Genomic DNA, 20,315 nt, shown 5'->3' on the forward strand with positions numbered 1-20,315 from the left:
TATTTATTTGGAGTAGAAAGGAAAATTCTAGGGTAATACTAAAATATTGAAGGAAGGAAGAAAAACAAACCCTCTTACATCACTTGAATTGCAAGCTAACCACAAGATCAATAGGCCATCTTCAGGTCTTGATGTACCAACCCCTAACTCCTTATGAGATAAATAGAGTATTTTCCCTTAGGTTATCTTCAGTAAGTATACTTTTAAAAGAGACAGTAAGCTACATCCTAACCAATTTCAGCAAAAGGGAACAGGGAAGAAAAATAAGGAATGGAGATACATCTTGTCATTTGAGATGCCATTTTTACTGTATGAGCTCAGGCACTGAGGCAAATCCTAACATCTCTGCATCTGAGTCTGGCAGCATCATATTAAACAAAAAGTGTGTGGAGAGCCATGCTTTTGTAAAATTACAGTTTGAAACTGAAAACATTTGCAGAAGGAGAAGCAGAGGCAAATACATGAGGAATTGGGGGAGCCAGAGCAGAAACTGGCCCCAAGCCACAGTCAAGATTTTTCTCACTTTAAAGCAGAGGAAACAAGTGGGATGATAGAAGCACGATCTGTTGCTGGCAGCAGCATCTGTGCAGACTACTGTGGGTTACACTGGTCTGCCTGGCTACCATGTCTGAGTGCATGAATCAGAAGCTCTCTCTCAGGATTAAATCATTTCCAGTAATGAATTCTGTTTTCTAATTTTCAAACAGTGTGATACTAGAGCTTGGGCCAACAAACCATCACAGTCACAGCATGGCCTTTGCTGCTGGCGCTGCAGCAGAAAGCAACAGTAGTGACACAAATGACATTGTGAGCAGCATTTGCAGTAGGGATTTATTTTATGGAATTGGTCAGCTAATATCCACTGTTCTAGTGTCAGTGGGCCTGAGACCCACGGTGTAGATGGAAAGAAGTCACCTACGGATGTGGCACTTGACCTTTTACCAGAGTGAAAGTTTGTTAGTGTATAGTAGCAACTATATAGATGGCAACAAAAAGTTTGTAGTCTTTGGAGTAAAATCATGTCTCTCAAGGTTTTTTAATGCAAAACCATTTCACAACTTGTGGAAGAGGAAGAAGTCATCCACAGGCTCTCTGTATATCATAATCACAAATGTCTTTACGTTATAAAAGGATAAATATTGTACAAACTCCTGAAAGTGTGTTAGTTTTATTTTATTTTCTGTGATTCTGCGTGAAAATATTTTCTCTCCGTGTTGTTTTTCCATTAGTTTTGTAGATATCATCTGATATATTATGAACCACTGGCTGAGAAGTTCAGGAGATGGGTCCAGATGGATTTGGAGACTGCATGGTCTAGTCCTACGATACATGAATTGAAGGCTTCTTAACAACCCACACAGTAATTTTGATGGCAAACTTGGGAGAAATACTGGCCAGAATTTTTACCCAGTTTTGCATGCCAAACCTTTTACAAGCTTTTTTCTCCTTTTTTTTTCAGGGGGTATAAATTGACATTTTACATTGAAAAATGCCTCCTGCAAATCCTAACATAATAAGAAAAAAAAATGGTCAGAAACATCCCCTGCTCTTGTCAGTTCCTTCAACCTCCTGTAAACCAGGAATTTGGTTTATAGTTAAAAAAAAAAAAAAAAAAAAAAAAAAAAAAAAAAAAAAAAAACCAAAAAAACACAACAGATGTCTTATGGGTTCCAGTGTTTAATATCAATAGATTTGCTGGCTGGCTAGAGGTTACCTTCTAGCAGATGATGTTTTTGATGCTTCATATTGCTGGATTCTTACCCTTCGGTAGCAAGGCAACACTTACTAGAAAAATCATAACCTTTTCATCAGTCACAATGGCACCGTAGGGCCAGGATCCAGCAAATGATTGTTATGAAAAATATATTCAGGTCTGTCAGTCCACACACTGGGAGAGATGAGCTCCAAGTCACCCACCCACAGGCATAACTTCACCCCTTCCGAAGACATTTCAGCCTTAAGACATCAGAATGCAGAGCTTGCAACAGACTGAAGTTGAAACTTCAGGCTTCCCAGAGAACAGTTCCTATTTTTACAAGCAAATTACATAAATCTCCCCTCAAGTTTTGCTACTCAGTAATTCAACTTGAAAAACAATATTATTATTATTATTGCCACATGGTATCCAGGAGAACAGGTTTGGAGTACATGGCTTCTTCCTCTAAAAATCATCATTTTCAGGTTTGATTCTTATTTGCAGGTCTATTTGTGTCACCCTGGAGATCGTTTTGTAATGAGAAAATTACTTTGCTAGTATGACAAAGCCCCGTGCTATATTTTGTGATCAAAGGCATTTTAAGAGAAGGGGAAAAGTTTCTCTGCATGTATATTGGAAAGTGGTACCCGATGATGCTGTTGGACTCCTTTGTTGTAGATTAAAGTGTAGATGTTAAGCTACTTCAGCTAAACCAATTCCCTATTAGCCACCAGTAACTACAGAGTTTCAGGACAGGAGCTTTTGCCTCACCGATTTAAAAGCAGGCATTTGGCTTTGCCAGCAGAATGAACAAGAACGCTCAGTAGTGAACAGTTTATACCTAAATGCCAAACCTCTGTTATAAAACATTACCCTGTAAGAACAGCTTCTGTTACCACAGGGTTTACTGACATTTACACCACCACCCAGTATTTACAGACGGCCAGAGATGTGCAAACCATAGAGAGAAAGCGCGGGCCCTTTTCCTTGCCCAACAAGAACAGGTTTGTCTAGCATTTTTATGTATCCATTCCTTTTTCATTTTGGAAAACTTTAAGATGTGACCCTACCACGAGGCAGTAGGTGGCAGAGAAGGTAATGAATTTCAGATGTAGCCTGGCATGGTAGCGAAGAACCCATTTCATCTAGCTCTATGCATTACTGGCAACATTTTATGGTTTGAGCCAGGCGATGAGTTCACTATTTGAAAGCTGGTTTTGCTCGAGAATATATGTTCCTAATTTTTGCTTCCTTTCTAAGTCTTTTTGAAGGCAAATCAAATGAGTCATAAGCTCAGATCAAGGTAGGTATACACTTACCACTGAGTGGAGCGAAGCAAAGATCACAAGAAAAGACAAGGACAAAATGATGATAACATAAAAAGAACGTACTCTTGAGACAAATCAGTTGTTTTGATAATAACCACCACCAAAAGAAGCCAACTGTGTTTATTGCAAAATAAAGCCTAGCTATTTCACACAGCTCTAATCAAGCAAGGTGACAGACCAGCTTTTAGCTATATATTTAGCTATGAAGTTGGTGGATGTGTCTATGACATGCATGGCTGTAATAAACACATGAGGATAAAAACAGCTGTCTTACCTATATTTGTATCTATCATCTGGTTTTGAAACCCTGGAGGAAAAATGTGAGTTGTCATCTCCTTTTTCTCCCCCCAAGTCAAATGGCTTTGAATCAGTAGTGAATGCCCAAATTAACAGCTCTGGATTAGCCCAAAGATATGAATAAACTCACTGTTAATGTTACAAGCCACTGCTTACAAAACAGGTATAGAAGACACTTCATTCCCACCAGCAAATTATGCCTTAAAAGCACAAAGTGATTCTGAGAGATTTTACTAAAGAGTAGCTCCTAGAGATTCCACAGAAAGGAAAAAAGCCGGATGTCCAAAGACTTGACTATGTAACTTACCAAAGCACTATGACTTCCCATCTTTGACATACTACTTACACACAAGAACGTAAAATGATTTTAACTTTTTGCATTTCAAGCAACTTTACCTGACAAGTAAGATTGTTTAAAAGGAGCTTTTGAGTTCCTCAAGTTAGTTTTTCACTAATGCCTTGTTAGGCCAGTTGCTTCAGAGCATGTTTTAACTTACACATCTTTTTTGTATTTTAAGAGCAGTAAGGGTTTTTGTCTCTTTCAGTTAGTCTTGTGTAAACCGTATCATATAGCTAACTGTAACACAAAACCAGGTACTTTCTCCAAGAGTCACTGATAAAATACAAGTTTGTTTTGTTTTGTCTTGTTTTAAGAAATGCTATCCTGTAGTCGATCCACTTTGCACACTAAATTGGGATACTCGCAAGCACACAGCTACGTAACGTTCATGTACAACACTATGTAACAATGCAGTGCACAAGCTAAAGCACATTTTGGAAGAGGTGATAGTCATGTCAGCATACAAGGAGCAATAAATTATGTCACCCATATGGCTCAACAGACCAGTGCTAGCAAGGTTATTTATTTCTGGGCACTTAATCCCAAGGCTTTTTACCACACTGACTATTAAATTCATCAGTAGGTTACAGTAAAACTATGTTACAAGGTAGAACAAATTCAAGAATCCGCTTGCTTTCTGTCATACACAGATATAACCATTTATAGCAAAACAAATTTATAACAAATTTAACAAACTGGGCATTTATAGTAAAAGAAATTCAGGTTCAGTGACAAGAAAGCATATTTATTCTCCACAAGATAATATATACTTTGTTAATGGTAGAAACAAGACTATAAGGCTAATAAATTTGGGGCCTTTAAGATACTTAACTCACATGGTTTACTAAAGCTATTGGAGTTAAGCAAGTAGTATTTTTTTTCTTCTGAAAAAAATAGTTTTTCTCATTTAGATAAACTAATAATTCCTTAAAGAATTTGTTTATGCAGTAGTATGTTGCAATTTGTGACTGAGTGCACAAACACTACATAAAAGTGTTAAGTGATAGTGTTATTATGAGGGGAAAAAAATCCCTGAACTTTTCTTCAGATGAATATCACTATGACTCTTAGCATCCTAATTCAGAGCTATCAAGTGATGGCTTCACAAAGCACAGTGTTAAACTGTTCATCTATTTTGAAAGATATCATTCCATATTTAGTAGACCCAGGTCCAACTAGGAAATTACTTCAGAATGTACTTGAGTTACACGATTGAAGCAAGTAGTTTCAAAAGCAGCAGAATTAATGAAAACTGGTTTCTTACAGGCTCGTATCTCACAGCTAGATTCTTCAGGGTCTAATACAGAGCAAGATTGAACTGATGCTCTCTTAAATTCATATCTCTCTCTCTCTCTTGATATTCTGGAGTACAAGATAATGTGAACCCATGGCTAATAAAGTCTTCCTCCTCTACCAATCCACCTATATTCATCTAATTTGTAGGATAGATTTGAAACTCTTGTCAAGTTTGGCTGAAACTCTTTGACATGTGAAAAACACAAAGGTGGGGTAGCTGTTCATCGCTGTAGAAGGTCACAACAGGACTCCTGCTTCCTGAAGGAGTTTGGGTACATCACTCATTTGAGCCCAAATTCTCCAAGGAAACTAGCCATTCACTGCCAGTTAACTTCTGTGAATCCCAGGTCCCCAGCACATTAGGTGTACTGTCTATGCAATGACATCAGACACATTGAAGAAATATCCAATTATTACAGCAACGAATCTATCACTTCAGCACTTCACATGCTATTTATATTCATTTAGTGGCAGTCAGAGCTACCAGCTACCGTATGAGTTACACCAGTGTCACAAGATCTGGCTTCTGTTGAAGCTGGATTTCCCCTACACTTGAGCCTCAGAAGGTTCAATTACATGGGCTTCATGCAGGCGACTTTCAGATGTGGATGTGCGTCAGGGAGCTGATATAGATCAAACGAGTTCTTTTCTTTACCCCCACGTTGAAAATGTTCCTTTACTTAGGGACTACTACAAAAGCTAAGTTTTGATTCCTTGGTCTAAAGCGGCAGATAAGACATAGTCTTGATCTTCAAAAACCTCTGGAAGTTTGCTGTAGATTTCTATAAATATTTTAGCAAAGTGATGCTTGCCTTTTGCCTTTTTAACCTAAAGACTTACTCAGATTAAACACCTTGTGAAAGCCTATTTTGTGTATATGCAGTCAATCTTGCACAGTGTTAAAAAAAGGTTTTAATTTCATTTAACACTACTTCTTAAGACTGCATTCTTGCATTTGCATGTTCAACAGATATAAGAAGTGTCAGTCACCTCATTACAAACACATTTACCATTAAAATAAAAAAAGGACAAACCATACACTTATACCAGTTAGTCTTAGTCTTACTGCTGCTCCAGCCAAAACACTGTAGCCTTGTCAAAAATCAGAGAGATTATTTCACAGCTATTTCTTGGTGCTTCGAACTGACTTTCACAACCAAAATGATCCAAAGATCTGCAGGCATACATCAGCTTTGCAGAAATGAATCATCCCTGCACAAATAATACACTCAGGTGGAGGAATCAGGAATCTGAACAGGTTTCCTCATGAAAATAAACCTGGGCAGTTCATGAGATGACATCTTAGAACAATCAGGAAAGCAGAGTGCAGATTTGGACCACACAGGGTCACGTAATTTTCCATTTAAAGGGTAGAATAAGCAGAAGTATGATTTCATTACAAAGGGATAAGTACAGTGTAAATGTTAATGTAGTTGAAGGGAAAAAATCTCACCCGTGAAGCTTTCACCCCAGATTTTTGAGGCCTGAAGGCAGCAGCTAACGTTCTTTGGTATTGATCTAAATCACCTGGAGAGTAACCTCATATTAATGAGTTCACTCTCATCAACTATCACTATGGAAGGAATCCTAGTTAAGAGCAGTTTAAGGTTTTCTTTGTAATCCTCATCAACATGGCATGTTTCCTACTGCGTGATGAAGAACCATTGCCACAGGCCCTAATTTATTGACAAGAATTCATATTTGAAAAGTTCTCTTTGAATTCAAAGCCAGTAAATGTTAGTATTTTCAGTGTTGTCTCTGCAAGGAAGAGAGAAGAAACTGGTCATGCCTTGTAGAGAGGCTTCCCTAGCAAATTTACAGGAATTATCGCTATTAAAGTGCAATCTCGTGCTGAGGTGTCCAAAACAGTCCAATTCCACGTTTGCTACAGTTCTGCAAGGAGAAGAAATCACTTTGATCAATTTTATTGATCTCTAAGCTCACAAAGTCTGTGTAAAATTCTGTCACAGTTTGGCATTTAGCTGTGTTATTATGTTGCTATTTTAGGTGATTTTTCATTGGTACCAGTTCTGGACTGTCACTGTTTTTAGGGACAGTGGTTGTCAAAAGACTGTGACTCTGTCAATCAAGCGCTACCCAGAGCTTATGAAGTTGCCTATGGACAGTCTCCCCTTTCCCATTTCACTATTCCTTTCCTATTACATTTTACTGCTATTTTGCCAATAGCAACAGGAACGAACCAAGCCCAAACAGCTGACCAGGAAGGACCGTAAAAGCTCTGTTTCTTGGCAACATTTTTCTGATCCATATTCTATTACATATTCCCTAATTCAGGCTCAAAGAAAGGCTTAATTGGTCATATCTTCCATATGATTTGAGGCAAAGCCAATCAAAAGAAAACCTGCACATTTTATTCAAAATATAGATGAGTTCATATCTTTCCCCCAAGAAATAAGAAGTCTTCTTGCTATTCTAAAATCCTTATGGAATATCTTCCTTCTCTCTTTTTGATTTCTTTTTTCTTAGAAGAAAAAATACAATTGTTTCAAAACCAGCTTTTAAAATCTATTTTAGCACTTCAAAGAAATCAAGGAAGATGAAACTTCAAGAGTGGTTATTTCCCCGCCAACAGATAAAACACAACTGGGAAAATGCTAAATTTAAGTGCATTTTTCAAGGGTTTCAAAATGAAAGAACTACGGAGAGCACCATGGATTCTTGTCTTGCAATACATTACTTACTAACTAAAGCAAATTCCCATAAAAACTTTATATCCCATACTTATGAAAAATCAAAGTCACTTAGCAATCTCATTTTTACAGTGAAAATCTGCTGTCACTGGACATGCCTGGCACACAGCAATTTAATCTGTTTGCTAATGCCAGTCCCATAGGTGACTTGGAGCATATGGTCAGAGATTTTAAATTAGATTCTGTATTCAACCAGAAGCTGCTATGGAGGGCAGAGCACAAAGGACTGAGATCATAAAGATCTGTGTTTGCTGAGCAGCTAAGCCGATGACTAACACTGTGCTGAAGCATCTCTCAAATATTCAATTGCCAGACACAACAGCCAAAATCCCAACTTGATCAAGGGCAACTGTGATTTACTATTGATTGCAACAACAGGACCTGGCTTCTCCCAAAGACTTGCTGCTTCTTTCCCACCAGGCATCAATTTGAAGCCCAGGGCAGGAGGAATACATGTCAGCACAAACCACAAAGATCTGTGATATGTACTGAGAATTACAATGTCAGTTATTGTCTGTTAGTATTTTAAGCCTAAATGCCATATTGTAACTGCTTCAGCCATCAGTCCTACATCTATAAGCTTGATGAAAAAAAGCAAACAAATTAGTTTCCCCACTCAATTCTCTCTAGTGCTAAAAGTAACAGAACTTCTGTCCTACTTTGAACAAATACTAATTCTCCATCCCTTGAATAGATCACAATAATCCAGAAATGAAGGTTAAGGAACCTAGTAAGAAGCATAGGAAAAAAACACTGCCAATTATAATCTTGGTTGCTCCTCATTTACTTTGACACACTTGGTTGGCTTTAATTCAGCTGACTGATCCCAAACAACAAAACTAAGACACCAAAGTTTTGTCCTGCCAGCAACTATTTTAAAAGTGTCAGAAACCTGACTAGTCAAGAAAAATGGCTTTGCTACAGAGTGACCACTGGCAGAGTTGCTGTACAGATGACACACCACTGACATCCTGAGCAGTTCTGTATCATCAAGATATCATAAACTGTGAAGTAGGTCAGATTAACATGTAGGTCAAAGTCTTTCCTGGGACAATTTGGTTTTGTGATTTTTTGCCCAACCATGAGATTAAGGAAAGCCACTATTGCTATTTCTATCTGTACAGTTATGTAGGGCAGGATCACCCTATATTAACAGGGATGTTGTTGATCAATTCAACATATCTCTGTCCCTTAATGCAGTAATATCATCATCACTGAAGATACATGCAAGGTGACCTGTGCATTTAGTAACATAACAGAACCACTGTCTTAGGCACAACAAGAATGGAAATATTCAGGACTGTAAAATTTCCAAATGGGAAAAAAAAAATACCTATAACATCAACCTGGAAAAGACTTGGAAACACAATCACTGAGATAACTGTTACGCAATAAATAAAGTGGATTTTTATTCACCCTACCACTCACCTGTCAAATAACAACTCTATTAATATCCCTATATGCCTGCTGTGCACAGCAGATTATATTTCAAGAAAAGACAAAAACATGGATAAACTTGGTACATCTTTAGTGCAACTCTGAGAAACATGGAGAAATCATCTTGAAACAGTGGAGAAAGTAGTGAAAAAGAAGATTTGGCAAATCTGCAAAAATAGTTTTAAAATGGAAGTTTTTACATGGAAATTGAGGTCATATATGCAGCATCTCAGACTTAACAAAAGTGACAAAGAAGCTGTCCCTTTGATCAAAAATATTCTCCTTTGATTCAGACCTTCCATTCCTTCAGTCTGCATAGTATTACATTTTACTTCAAAGGCATTTGTATACAGTCGTTGTATTAAATAAAAATTTAAAAAAACCCCAAACAACACAACCCAACAGTGTGTTGACTTATCATGACTAAATAGATTATTGTAGTAAAAGGAAATAAAAAACAAGCCAACAATGCTGATCTTGACTCGGAAAAGTTGGTCACTGTCATCGCTACTGGAAGAGAAGATTTCCTCCCTCACACACCACATGAGACCTGGCAAGTGGAATATACCATTATAGAATCACAGGATAGTTTGGTTTGGAAGGGATCTTTAAGGGTCATCTAGTCCAACCTCCCTGCCATGAGCACGCAGAACCACTGTTATGCCAAGGATTAATTTATTATGCTGATTTTAGGATTTCTATCAAATAATCCTAGATTTCCATGCCACCAGTTTAACATACTAGAGACCACAGCAGACACCAGGATGGCCTTTGAACATTTGGTGTACAGCTAGGTTAAACAAAAACAAAATGTACCTCAATCCGGGTCCTAAAGGCACCAAACAAGGGGTTTGGGAACTGACAGCACTTTATACACAAAGACTCCCTATTTTGATTCTTTAAAATACAGGAGAGTGATTCTTACACAGATCTTCCCTCTTAATAGGTGAGAATTAATTAACTAGCTATGAATGCAGCTGACAACACATTTCAAGAAAAAATTTTCTTCAATTATTTGTTCACATTTTTTAAATTAAGAATTAAATCTCTCCTTTGGTATTCACTGTTCTTAAGTATCTGTGACTAGGTGGATGTGCAATGAAAAACTGCACTCTAACTCAACGTAGAAAGATATTTGTAACAATAGGTTTATCTTTACAGAATGCAGTAAAATTCAGTCCCTGAAAACTGTTCATCTTTGCAGTATTATAGAACAGAAATAAACTACTTCTGAATAAAAAGCAGAACTATTTCAATTTTTTTTTTTTTTTTGCCAAACTTCATACAAAGCTTAATTATGCAAAAGAAATAAAAGCCACTGGGTAACTCAGTGAAATTGTTCTGAATAAATCTACTCCACATTCTGAAGCATTTAGTACTTTTGCATAGCTGATAACAAAACAAGTACATACTGTGAAGTAACTCATGCTTCTGTAAGTGCCACTTCCCATTCATCAGTCTTTTATGAGTCCAGCCTTGGGACATCAACACAACAATATCACTATACTGTAGAACCGTGGAGAAAATTCTCCTTATTCAAAACCAAAATTGTGTTTAGTATTCCATTGTCTTCATCAAATAACTACACTCATCTCCTTCTATTATAATTGAAGGCTGTTCCCCTTATACCTAATAGTTACATTGGCATACTTGTTATACAAGATGTAACAGGTTGGCATGTCTATATATTTTATAAAACACACTTTTTGTTTTACATTTCTATCTTCCAAAATATACTTTAAATTAATGATTAAAGAGTTTTAAAATTCACTTCAAACTCCGGTGAAATCAACAGAAAGAGTCTCCCCAGTTCGAACCGATGTTGACTTGGATCCACACCATGAATTCAGAATCCCAGCACAGAAACAACTCTTCTAAAAAGCCAAAGTTGTAGTCTTACATACTTACAAAGAAGTTCTCCATATAGTTACTATTCTATTAAAGATGACTTTTAGACAAAGACCTAATATGACAAGTGTCACAGTGAAGAAGATATTTACCATGGCCTCAGGATTTACCTTCAATATTTGACAAAGAATTTATTTCTAGAACTGGCAATAGCTTAACCTAACATAGCAACTGTTCCATGCAATGATCTATAAAACAAACACTAAAATATAAGCTGGCAGCTGTCATTCAGATAGGGACTTGGAAGACACGTCATTTGACAGTTTCAGATATCCCTGGCCATCGTGGGGGTCAGTGAGGTCGCTCACTGTTTAAATAATAGCTGTCATACAAAAATCTCATGAAAATATGTTTTCGCTTGATTTTAACAATACACATTGTATCTTGCTTTTAAAAAAATATTTAGAATTAAGGTGACAATCCTCTACATTTCTAGCATTGATAAACTAAAAGATTATGATTTTTATTTATTCCACTTCATGAAGAATATCAAGTTTAGTCATCTCTTTAATCTTTCCTTAGCAAGCATGGAATTTCAATGATACAAATCCTTATTAAGGATAAAAATAAGATTTTTAAAATGCTTACCAAAACAAAATACAAGAGAGGGAGGATGTTTGATTCATAGCCCACAGCAACCAAGGGAAAGAATTCCACCATTTCAGGAACAGACATATAGTCTGTTTTGGTCAAACTGAATAGTACAACGGTGTCAAATCCTACAACTCCATATTCCCACCGTGTTTTTTAAAGACCTTTAGCATATACAAAAAACCCCCAAAAAACTGCAATTCCCATTAGAGACAGAGGGAATAATGGGAAAAGATTCCCATTACCCTGTACTTTAATGATGTAGAACCTGGGAAGGGATTAGACTCTTTAACAAGTGACCTGAATATATTCCTGATAGAACTGGGCATTGCTCCACACCAAACTGAGGGAGAAAAGAGAACATACTCCAAAGGTGTCCTCTTTTGGAGCATAGGGGAGAGAGACCCTTGTTTTCACAGTACAGGGGGGCTCCTGTCCCTTTGAAACATCCAGAATATATAAAAAAAACCCTGGCCAGATACTCAGACTATCTACAGAACAACTCCAGGCTGGCACTTTAGCAAAATTACTAATCCCGTTTCTCCATATTTTCCATGGCTCCAGCCATGGGAAACTCCAGTAGGATCCCACTGAATCTCATCATTGATTTCCATACAGGTTTACTTCAGTTTGCTACAGCCACCAACTACTTTTAGAGAGAAATGACACAAGGTGAGAGCAAGAAGCCTCAGCTAAGAGAGCTCAGATATGTCATGTCTGTAGGGAATTCCTCTGTAGCTCATACTCCAGTGTTTGCAGAGTGACAGGGGAGAGAAAAGTGGAAGGGGAATACAATATTTTCCCTTCAACATAACCATTTCTTCCATAATGAAAACACAAATACTGATCTCAGATCCTTATCATGCCTGGGGAATGAAAAGGAGAGAAAAGAATATTTGCAGGAAACAGATGAGATCTTTTGCAGTCAAATGCGAGTATTTATGTTACACACAGCACTGACAGCCAAGTGCACTTCAAATTTGAGAAAGTGAATCATCACAAACATTTAGGGTTAAATCCATATATTTCAAGTCAATGGTTGACAATGGATTTCTCTGCTAGTGTTAAATCAGGTCTTATGGCACTGTGGCACTCGGGCAGAGAATTGGAATATTAATCAAGATATTTTGCACTCTGCTTCTCATTAATTTTTTTGTGGGTTTTCGAACAGCTGTATTTGATTTACTATTCCAAGAGAGTAGCAGAAGATCCTTCAAAGACTTACAAATCAGAGTGCCTGTATGTCACTGGGAGGTAGAAGGAAGTGAAAATATTTAGAACATAATCTGAAATTTTCCTATATAGAGCATATCAAATTTATTATGTTCTAGTTACTAAGAATCAAGAAAGGTTTCTGTGAGGAAAATAATACTTCCTTTCTACCAAGTTAGGCTTTCTAAAACTGATAATAGCATGAGTGTTGCATCCTTAACAGTTTTTTATCCTTCTTATTGTTTCCCTTTTTCCCCTGCAAGGAGGCTATGAGAAAAATAAACCCATGGGATAAATTATTTAAAATACTTTAACTATTCTGGGAAAAGGGTATATCTTATTTTTAACAATATTTGGCATAAAGAACTTGCATAATTTCTCCAGCCCTTTTTAACGCAACAAAAAGGATATTTCATTTAAACACAAAAGTATGAGAAAGAAGACACTGAAGGTAATTAAAATGGTGAGTAAGATGAAGAAGACAGACAGCTGTATATTATGTACCCTCCAAAAAACTCAAATAATGGTGATCAAGAGATCAAGTTCTCAGAATAGAGGTACATTAATAAGCACTAGATTAAATAATTCTAAATACTTTGAGATGAGAATTGTGCAGATTAAAGACAGCATATCAAGGTATCGTTTCCAACGGTTTAAAGTAATTATTTCTGTTTAACACTTCCTTACACAGTAAAGACATCTGTTCACACAGTACGTGCATGTCACTTCAAGGTTTATTTCAGAGAATACTTAATTATGACAACTTAAGACATCTATTTTTACCTTTGAAGGTATGCAATTTATACAGCAGGATAATTATTTTTATCCTTTGGGGTTTATTTCACAATATAAACTTTGTAATTTTTGTTTAGTCTACATCTCCAGCTTTATTAATGCCTAGATGTAATAAAGTGCTCTTCATTAGCAGCTTTGAAAGCACTTAAAATTGTGAAAATGTTCAGGGACTATCAGAGTTGTACAAAAATAGAGCAAACCACAGACACCAACTAGCACAAATTGCTTTTAATGCAGCACTAAAAAGGTAGTTTCCAGAGTTTAACAAGAAAAATAGGAACATCTCTAAATTCTTTCAAGCACTCCCACAGTTATTAGCATTTTCATAAAATTAACGTGTAAAAGATTCCTCTAGTAAAATTAGAATGCTTTTTTCTGCAGCAGCAAAGTCTATTGGGGATATCGATAAAATGGAAAACCTCAGTTCTGAACTCTTCTTCAGCAGTGCTAATAGCCTTCATGTCTGAAGAATGGCTACAATGAAGTATCCATGAGCATTACAAATTCAGATCTGTGCTCGCAATCCCAAGTAAGGGTCATTTCAATTCATTCACGAAACAGATGAAGCATACGTAGATATGTATGAGTTACACTGTACACAACACATGAAATTAAAATAATTATTAGTAGGATGCAAATATCTGAAGCAAATATGGGCAAGATACCACTTATTAACATCAGCAACTTTCATAAAGTAGAGGTTTTCATGCATAGTCCAGACACAAGCAATATTGACTCTTGCTTAACAGAAGTCAGACCATTATTTTTTGCTCTCACCCATTCTGATGAAAAGCATCAGAAGGCTACAAAGCCTACTTTCCTGCTCTCTGGATTCCACGCACATTAGGCACACATCTGAAAGGGGAATAAAATCAGTGTGAGCACTTTCCTACTTAAATATCCTCATAAAAAAACTGTTAGTCTCTTCCAGTGTACCATCTTTGCAAGTTGCCACTGAACCAACTCTGTCTTCACTGACAGCATCCCTAATGTTTTAGTCCTGGGATTACTCTAGAAGTATATCTTTTTTAAGCAAAGAAATGGAATTTCTTTCCTTCAGACTTTCCCACCTTTCTCATATGGAACCAGATTGTGCACAGCCATGAACATGGCCCTTGTAGAGGCTGTCTTCTACAGTCTGCTTTATTACAGGACAGACTCCAGGGATCCTTATTAGTTCTGGGTTTGTTGACTAAGCCTGTCTTGCCACACACACAGAGCTCACCTAAGGGGAGCTGTTCTACAGGAGGAATATTTCCTGGTTTTCAAACTATAAGGCCATTTTACTTTCCTGTATAGGCAAGCCACAATAGTTCTCCTTTGTTGCTGCCTCTTATACCCACAGAAATGAGGCAAAACTGCCATCAACTACTTCACAGTGCCACGTATTAACTCAGTTACAATACTGCTGGTGTGCTCTCTCACACAGCCCGAGTTTCACTGCAGCCTTCCTCCTATATGTGATAAGATATACGAGAAAGGCTTGTATATTTTCCTTCACCATCAAAGTTGTCTGACACTGGGCTTTGCAAATGTGCATCTAGATCCTTTAGCCACACTTTGACAAATTTCAGGACAGACATTCAAACCACAGTTCAGAGAACAAATTATCCTCCAGCTACAAAACTTTTATGCAGAGTCTGACTGCCAGCTAAATTCTGGTCATCAAGCTTCTTGCAACTTCTCCAGATTCCCTAATGTAAATCCCCATATATGGTGTGCACATAACTTCCAGGGACCACTGGTGTTACCTAATCTGCTGGTTCCAAACATGTGTCCATGATTTTCCCCCTTCTCTTTCCTCTTTAGGTTCAGGAGGGGAATCTTTGGGGAGAGAGAAACAAAATAACCTGTTCCCAGCTCCTTTGTAAGTGGCCAGAGAAAACTATTTCTGCTTTGTGCTTTCACTGTAGTCCTGAAAACCAAAGCTCATTCCAAAGGACAAAACTGAAGTTATGTGAAAACATCGAAAATTCCAGCACTCAGATTTTTAATACATCTACTGCATTTCAAAAAACAGCCCTCATCCCATTCATTGCAAACTGCTGAAATACCTAAAAATCTTTGTATCTACTCTATTTATGGTATATCCTGACAGTGTGGTAATCCCTGGATTTTATATAATCTGATGAAAAGAATGCAGTTGACGTAGACTATTTCAAAATTATTTGGAATAATATTTCCATTTCTGAGAGTGCAGGGGAGAACCATGACTGATAGACCATTTATATAAATGTGATTTTAGCTAAAACAGATGCAGCAAACCTCAGTGGGTAAAGGTAGTAATAACAAAGCAATATCTTTGCCAACAGCTAAATGCTGCTTAGAGAATCCTTTTTCTAAAGAAAAAATCTTTTGGAATAGAAAGAATGTCTCAATCCTTGAGATGAAAGAGCATTTCAACAAGCCAGAACCAATTCCAGTAATTGTTAACTTCTTACAACTATGGGTAATGGGCAGGTCAGTTCTCTTTATTTTTTATTTTAATTTAGGCAATGCAGATTTTTAAAGGTAGAAATGAACAGAACATTGCTATAGATTCTTTCAAAATGCTGTAGGAAAGCAAGCTCCAGAAAGAGGCAGATACACCAAGCCTTGTATATATAATAAGTTCAGGCTCTTTAAGCCTCACCTGGCAAGGTCACTGAATTTGCTTTCGACTGTAAATAGTCAAGTGACTTTTTCAAGCTGCTTTCCATTAGACTGGTGAGAAAACTAAATGTTTCTGCCCATCCTCTCTTCCACAAGCTGGTGGCACACTGGTAGAACAAATGAGGAAATGTAAGTGCAACTTCTTCCATTTTAGCTTTCTCAGGCAAGTAGAACATTTCTCTTTCCCCCTCAGGGTAGAACAGGAAGCAAATGTGTACTTGAGTAAATGACTCATGATAGCAAGGGAGTAATATAAACACCTATCTCCATTCCAATGGCTGCTCCAGCCCTTTTCTTTATCAGCGAGATGAACAGGGCAAATGAAGGAAACCTGGAAGAGCCACTGCTGAAACTACCACTAGCCCTCTGCAAGGATTCCCTCGCAGAAGAGATGAGCTGAAGGAAAGCAGAGGCAGTACCAGGGCAATCTTCCACTGCATGGATTTCTCTGTCCCCCCTCTCTATAGAAGGATGGCACTACAGCCAATACGACTCGTGATTTCATGGGACTCACAGCAAGACAAAGATCTCTCTCTCTTCTCTCCACATACAACTGACTGGATTCTCCATGATTTTATCAACACCGGCAGGTGCACCTTTAATATTAAATAGAGAACACCCAGATTAAAACTTCTGTTTTCCAATGTACTGAAAACAAGGCATGAAATTAGAACATTTTATAGCCTTTGCGTTGCAGAGCTATTGTGGGAGTTCAGCATGAGGAAACAAGCAAAGACATAACCTTGATTTATGTGTACTGGCGAGTTTCCCAGCGCAGTAGTAGAAACAGCAGAAGTTGAAACTTAAGACGTGCAACTGTGCAAGGAACCTCACCTGGGGGAAAAAAAAAAAAAAAAAAAAAAAAGAGCAAAGGAAAGCAAGACAACTTACCTTAGCAACATTAGGGAAAAGATGGGTAATTTGCTTTGTCAGTGACCAAGCTATGAGAAAGTCACACTCCGTGAAAGACCTTTTAGTTCTTAGGATATTAAATGACTTTAATAATAGTAGACATTTAGTTTGCCTTAAATCCTTCTGTTAAGCTCCTAAGGAAAAATTCAATAAGAGAAAACAAGGATATTAATTTTTTTTCCACCTTTACAGCTAGTGCCTCTAAATATAACCCTTAAATATTTGTTGGTTTGTTTGTGGTATGTCTTTACCTTCAAATACGAACTAAAAGCCTTTAGCCTCAGTATATAGGTGCTTAAAGTGTCTAAATAATACAGTATGAATGAATCTCATTTCCAGGTTTGTGCCCTGAGGATTCATACTGGAAGACCAGAAAATTTCGTTAGTGAAACACTGCCAGATAATATGGCCATCTGCCTATTACACTGGCTTTTGGTACTAGAACAGAGTAATGTTGTGCTGCAAAGTACAACAGAAAGCTAAATCTCCTGCTCCATTTTTTAACGCAGTAAGGCTTTTTAGAAAAAAGAGCTTCTTTTTAAAATAGGATTTGAGTTGTGGGAATATGATTTCATTCCACACTGAAAAGAGAGCAAGACTTTGAAAATCTACCCCTCTGCCAAAGCATGAAAGTCTGCCCCTCACTGAAGAAGGGATTCTTCTAGGAAATGGCAAACTCAGCTATAGGTCTCTCTCCTGACTGAGGAATCAAATTCAAAGGTGTGTCTCCTAAATCCAAGGAAAGCAATCAAATTATTAGCTATGAGCAGTTGAACTAGGCTGTTATTTCTCCTCATGCAACACATTTCAGGGTATCGAGGGAACTTATTCTTACATTTGAAACATAGGGGGGTGGTGGTGATGGCTGCTGGTAAAACCAGATGGGAAAGTCATGCATTTCTTTATTATTTGATGTAGGGACAAACAGTTTTTCTGTATAACGAGGAAGATGCATCATTCTGATCATTAAAAAGAGCTATACAATGATAATACACTGGAAAAACTTCTGCAAGAACTATGTACTACATTTATTTTTTTTGGTTAGAGTTAATAAGCTTCAAGACTTGTACCATTTGTCTTAATGCAGGCCAAAGCATTTTGAAGGTAAAAGTATGTCAGTGCTTTACAAAAACCATAACCCAAAGTAATAAATATATAATACATAAATCCAAGAAGAAATTCTAGTAAAATACATCAACATTTATTGCCTTCTTCACTACTATTTTGCAATCTATATATATTCCTAACTGTGGTCCTGAATAAATGTATGTTAGTGTTTGAAAAATACACATGAAGTACATACTTGTGGTTATTAGTGTGGCATTACAAAATAGCTTATTTAATCACAAACAAAATGTAAAGATGCATCCAATCCCAACATAGAAACATTCTTCCCCATTACAGAATTAGTCAAGCATGATTTAACTATATTTGTAACATCCCCCCTCTTTTCTTCCTGCCCATTCATTGCCCTCAAAGGAAAATAGTACAACATTAACTTGGACCTTTTAAGTAAAGAGACAGTTTGCAAATCTGATATTCAGCAAACTTATCTCCCCCAGCTTCAAACAGTGTTCTTCAAAGCTTGCTGAAAATGCCCTATAAGAAAAATTGGTTTTATTTTGCAGACAAAAGCTCTTCCTTCCTTCCCACTATTTTAAGAATCAGGCAAAATTAACAAAATGAAGTTTGCAAGGAAGGACACTCACAGAAAGGATAATACTTTCTGCCAGGAATAACATATGGCCTATATATCTCTAAATAGTATCTGTGCTCGGGTGCAGCAGACAGGAGTTACCACTGTTCTTGCCCTGAACTCCCCCAGATCTGTTCCAGGGCACAGTGAGGGAGCATCACACCGGCAGCAGCTGTTCCCAGCTGCACCGAGGTGATGCCACCTATTACACTGCTACACATCCTGTGGCCTGCTCTGTGTTACCTTAACACATTCTTCAACACAGTGCTAAATACATGGGCAGATATTTGTGCCTCTACCCTGTCCACAGGTGTTTTAAGTGACAGGGGCCTCTGGATTTTAATTTCTGTGGAAAAGACAAATCTTTCCAGTTCAATTTTTCACTACATGCTTTGCTGTAAAAAAAAAAAAAAAAAAAAAAAAAACAAAAAAAACCACAAAAAACCACAAAAAAACAACCAGCCTTTTTTCAAGGAAGATAGATCATAATTTTGGGAAGTAACACACAAATTCTCAGGTCTTAAAAGAAATGCAGGTGAACTCAGATGGGGGCAGGAACAATATGGGAAATTGCCAAAGAAGCTCCACATCAGTAGTGCAATCTTGAATCCAAAATATTGCAGAAGTATTACAAAGCATCTTAAGTTAGCACACCAAGTAAAAGAGCTATTGTAAATTATTCCTGTGCACACAACCAGTTGTTACTGGTTTTGTATATGTCTTTAACACAATTCAAAAATTACTAAATAATTAGATAATCTTCATATATGCAAATTGTCGCTTACTTTAGCAATGCACAAACATACCTCTATCTCTGTTTTAAAACAGTAATTAACTTCATGTAATTAGCTTCCCAACCACATAATGCAAAGAAGTTGCTAAGGATGAGAAATCAGTTTCTAAGCAAGCAGCAGTAGTTACACACAACTCTTCTACATAGAGGCTGATCTACAGAACTATGGACTATCATGAAGACTTGGCGTAAATTTCTTGACTCTTCATTTAGGTTCAACACTATTGGAGACTAAATGTCAATATGCCCCTGAAAATGGAGCATGGTAAAATAGTGACATCCACAGCCTGACAAAGCAGAGCACGAGAACAAAGTGAACTGAGTCGCAGCAGTTGAGGAAAGGAAGAGGCAGGAATAACAAATTGTTGCTCTCAGTTCCCTGCGATCCCTCTTGCTGCTCCACACTGACCTTAATTTTCAATTGTGAAGCCTTGAACCTTGCACCCTACGACCACATGAGCTGCATTTTACATGCTACAAAAATTCCACGGCTGTTCACAGGATACTTACTACACACAGCCTTAAGTGAAGAACAGTGGTACAAGGACTATAGAACATCTCGAAAAGGTCACTCTCAAAGCAGATACAGAGCCAGAAAAAAAGACAAAACAGACCTTTTACCATCCCAGGCAGCACCTCAATTACAAAGCT

Source organism: Strix aluco, chromosome 10 (genome assembly GCF_031877795.1).
Source record: "Strix aluco isolate bStrAlu1 chromosome 10, bStrAlu1.hap1, whole genome shotgun sequence".
Taxonomy (NCBI): Eukaryota; Metazoa; Chordata; class Aves; order Strigiformes; family Strigidae; genus Strix; species Strix aluco.